We start from the raw sequence: 5,326 nt of genomic DNA, 5'->3' as shown, positions 1-5,326 counted from the left end.
TGATATTGGATCATCAATACATAGCTTCAGATGATTTGTAAAGCAAGCTGTTGGAATGACCTACGAAGCTCTGTCAGCAAATTATGCCCCTCAATCATTGAGTTTTATGAAAAATTAATTGGCTAACTATGAGATTTTATGATTACAACAGAGCAAATTCATTGAGATACTAAAGGGTTTATGTGCATTATTTCAAAATCTTAAATGGTATCATAGAAGTTTTGTGGATTACATCTGTTAAATCTTCACCAGAACGCCTCCTCTTTGACTTTGTTTTTTGATAAATTTTGCCTGACAGATTATAAGGGGATACAAATTTAAAAACCTAAGTAAAAATAAATACCTACTTTGATGATTTAATGTGTGATTACAACCACTGATTGAAATATACTACTATTTCTAGCAAAACCTGGACTCCAAAAAGCACATCAAGGAACTATTTTCAGAAACTGTACGTTAGGGATTGCATGCCTGGTATGCCCAAGAATATTACAATTTATTTTGTGAACCCATAATATTCCAAACTGTAAGAAAGGTCATCATTTTTCAGCCTCAAAATACTGAAGGGGAGAAGAAGCACAGTGGTTCCTTTGAGCCGAGGAAGCACAGATCGGAATTCAGATCACCTGGAGCACAGCACAAGATTAAAGGTAGAGTGTTGCAAGGAGATTCTGTGCAGGTTTCACATGAGAAATCAGTGAGGGTTCTGCTCCACATATGCAAGGTAAGATGACAGGAAGCTTACAAGGAGTGAAGCTTTAGACCTGAGGTTTAGACAAGTAGAGAGTGGAGATGAAAAGGACACATACTGAACATTCCTATTACATGACATTTTAGAAAGAACACAAATGGGCTGCAGAAAGATTAGTAGCTGCTGGGGCTTGAAGGAAAGAGAAGGCATGTCTGGTGGAGCTCAGAAGATTTGGGGGCCATTAGAATAATGATTGATATGCATAATTACAAGTTTATCTAAACCCATTGAATGTATAATATCAAGTGTGAATCCTAATGTAAATTATGGGCTTTGTGGCTAGGTGTGGTAGTGCATGCCTGTAATCCCAGCACTTGGGAGGCTGAGGCAAGAGGATCGCTGCAAGTTTGAGACCAGCCTGGGTTACACAGTGAGTTCCAGGTCAGTCTCAAGTACACAGTGAGACCTTGTCTCAAAAAAAAAAAAAGGACTTTGTGCAACTATTATATCCAGTGTGGCTTTATCAGTTATGACAAATATATCATTCTGGTCTGGTATATTGATAATGACAGAGATTGTACATTTGTAGAGTTGAGAGCAAAATGGGAAATATCTGTACCTTTCTCTAAACATTGCTGCAATCCTAAAACTGCACTAATAAGGTTATCCAAGAAAAGCAAAATTATACTTGAATTTCCCAAATTCTGCTTCTCAGATCAACTGAGGAGCTTGATAAAATTGTAGGTTTCTTTAATTTACCAAGAGTAAATGTGTGAGGTATCTGATGATGGACCTTGATAAATTACATTATAAAAATAATTACTCAAATGATTTTGATTAAGGAGTAGTTGCTGAGTTATACAATGAAATACTATGTGGGTATGTATAAGTTTATCTCTGGATAATTAATGATACACACTAAAAATTTAAAATATCATATATAATTATGCAAAAGAGCAGTTAAAAGCTATGTCCATCATTTTTATTACATAAAAATACACAGAAAAACAGCTTCAAAGAATTGTTTTGTAACAGTAAGTAGAATGCATTTAAATAATAAATATTGTAATGATTAGAAGTCAGGACATAATGAATGATATTTAACAATTTCAATTAGAAGCTTCTGATATAATATGCAGATGTTTCTCTTTTTCTTATTTAACTTCAAAAAACAATTTAGAAAAAGAAATTGTATTAATTGCCTTCTGCAGAAGGCTATATTCTGGTGATGGAAACAGCAAACATCTTAAAAACAGAAATCTGAGCCATAATTTTGTTGACTTGAAAGATGAAACAGCAATTATTTTGACAATGCTTGTGGTGTAGTTTATGAATGACTCTGAAGTTGAAGATTCAAACTCCTTGTTTTAATAACCAGCAGGAAGACTGAAATGTCTTTGACTCTATAGTTTCTTTCACCCCTGGGACTGTTGTCTAAGCAGAAAGGACTCAGGCATACAAGGCCATTGAGTTAACATTCAAAATAAGGGAATTTAGTAAGAGGTAGAAGAGAAGATATAAATAGAAGGTGAAGTAGAAAGTAATCTTCAAAGTTCCAGTTAGCAATTATTTAATTGAAAACCATTCTGATTTATGCTTAGAAATATGATCATGACCCTCACAGAGCAATTTATTGTAAGCCACACAAACTCTAGTCTACAAAAATGTTTACCAAATAGATATTCTCCTTCAAAACTTCGACTAACACAGTTTGGCCTAAGAAAAGGTGTAGAGCATATAATTTCAATACATTAGCATGTGAAAAATATTTATGTTTTGGGGTGAGTAAAAATTACTTTTGGATGCTGGAGTGCCTGGGATAGTTGTCCTGAACGCCCTTCTTCTAGTTGTACAAGTAGTGCTCCCATGGAGGTTAAGAGAGTGATTGAAGAACCACTTCTATGAGCTACCCGAAGAATCAATTACGTAATACATTTTATTGTTCTGTGATTTATTCATTTTTGGTTTTAGATTTATTGTGATTGAGATAAGTTCAGAATGGAACTTCCCATGGAAATAAATACATATGTCTAAGTAATCAAGGATATTAGTTATTGACGGTCTAGTATCATAAGGTGAAAAATGCCAATTCAGTTTATTTAATGAGAAAAATACACTTTGTAGATCCATTTGCTAAGAAAAATTAGTAGAGTTCTGAGAAGATTTCCCAATCCAAGCCCATTGCTATTTTTGTAGCTACAAACAAGGGTGGATTGCTGATGCTTATTTTCTGAGTCTTCAAAATTTTAAGACAAGTGCTTTTATTGCAGTGTATTTGGACATATTATCAAGGCCTATTTAGCTGTGATTGCTAAATAAATGAGGCTGATACTATTGCTGAGTAGGCAAAAAGTGAAGAGAGATTGAACCTAAATATGAAATTATAGCTATATGGCTTTAGATAAAGTTGCTGACCTTTAAAGATATAATTATACATCTTTAGACATACAAGAAAGAAAGAAAGAAAGAAAGAAAGAAAAAAAGAAAGAAAGAAAGAAAGAAAGAAAGAAAGAAAGAAAGAAAGAAAGAAAGAAAGAAAGAAAGAAAGAAAGAAAGAGAATAGAAACAAATGCAGGCTTGGGAGCACTTCAGTTGCAGAACTCTTTGTGGTAATAACTTAAAATGTAAGAATGCCAAAAGATTGTTTGAGTCAGAATTCACTTTCATCAAACAAAAGTATGTCTTTTTATTTCTTGAAATTAAAGTATATGTTAGAAGAAGGACTTCTTTATAATCATTATATATATATTTAATCATTTTATATATATATTTTTAATCTGGAAATGCTGCATAACTTGTCTGAGTTTATCTTGTCTGCATATTTTGTCTGTTTATCCACTTACATGTAAAGAGAAAATAATTATATAAGATTTGTGATCTTAGATATATAACTTTGTTATTCTCAATTGCAATTTTCTTTAGCCTGAAATGAAAATGATTTCCTTAAATTTATTATCTATGATAATAGCTAAAACTTAGAAACAGCCTATTTGCCCATCAGTTGGAAACTGGATGAAGATGTGATTTTCTATACAATGGAATACTACTTGGCCATAAAGAACGAGAAATTAGAATCATTCATAGGAAAATGGATACATATTGAAGATATAGTCCTAAGTGAAATAAATAAGGCACACATTTGTAAATACCGAATAGTTTCTTTGGTGTGAATAATCTGCAATAATACAGAAGATCCTAATAAGATTACTGACATTGAGAAATGGGAAGTAAGGAGCTAAAGGTGTAGGGAAGGTGGGATGGGTAGGGGAAGGGTAAAAAGGGAAAAGAAAAAACATGAGATAATGAAAAGATGGAAATAAAGTGCTTATAGATGAGGAGGGGTGGAGGGGGTGAAGGGAGGCCAGGGGTATATGGAAAAAATGAGAACCAATACCTGTCATGTAGAGGTACAAGATCCCAGTGATGAATGTAACTGTACTGTATCCCTAAAATGTACCAATAAACTCAATTAAAGCTGACAACAAAAGAATCAAAATATAAATTTATTGTTATCTAATTATAAATAATCATGTCTGTACTTTTACTTTATATTTCAATAAATTACAAAATTTACTGATATATACAATATTTCATTCAATATAAAAATTTACAGGTGCTTAATAATTTTTGCCCTCTATGATTGTAGTTTTTACAAATACTTCAATACATTTTGTTACAGGAAAATAGAGACTGCAATAGCACATACACACACACACACACACGTACACAGTTGCACATATTGCATTTGGTATCTGCTTTCAGAGGTGAAAGTTATGTTGAATTTTAGATAAATTCCCACTGCTGTCTCATTCTACTGAAATTTTAGTAAGAAATTATGATCAGAATCAAAAATCTTTAGCAATAGTTGGTATTCCTGAAAATTTGGACTTAGTTGAGATGGATAGGTTTTGAAAGAATGGAGGATTTGAGAAATAAAGTTGATTTGAAGTACTTTTTAAAAATGCTCTGAATGAAGCTTCCATTACCACTGTCTGTGGTGCTGCCACTTAGAACTAAACAGGGCAACTCCTTTGCAATGACAATGCATTTTTATATTTTAGCAATTTGGTCAGATGAGGAAAATAATAATAACATTTGAGGAAAATAAAACTCAGTTATTCATTGTATATTATACCAAAATACAAGTGGACAACTTCATAGATTGTTATAAAAGTATACAATATAACACTAGAACTAGAATGTCCTAGGTCTCAGTTTTAAGGGTTCAGTGTAGAGAATAATTTGCTCTGTGTATGCTACTTTAATTTATAATTGTCTATCATTATTCATGGCCTCTTAATACATGCTTCTCAAATCTTCAACTTAGATGGAAAATGAAAACAGAAATGCTTTTTTCAAAGCAGTCTGTTTTAGAAGTTAAAAGAAGGTGGTATGCTAAAGTCACAAGGGTCTAATGGTGTTGCTTAATGATGGTAATAAAAACATAAATGCTATGGAAATACCTATATAAATGCAAAATAGTGGCTGCAGTGCTGAGAGGAGAACGAAATTGAATGTATCTTTTACTTTAATTTTTTTATGTTTGACTTTTCTGCTCTTGGCTTACTTGAAAATGTTACAACATTGCAATACCTGGTTCTCTTCAGCCGGGTTCACATTAAAGCCCTGTGTATT

Source organism: Fukomys damarensis, unplaced genomic scaffold (assembly GCF_012274545.1).
Source record: "Fukomys damarensis isolate Sample0158 unplaced genomic scaffold, DMR_v1.0_HiC HiC_scaffold_38, whole genome shotgun sequence".
NCBI lineage: Eukaryota > Metazoa > Chordata > Mammalia > Rodentia > Bathyergidae > Fukomys > Fukomys damarensis.
Note: the sequence above shows the minus strand (reverse complement) of the source record.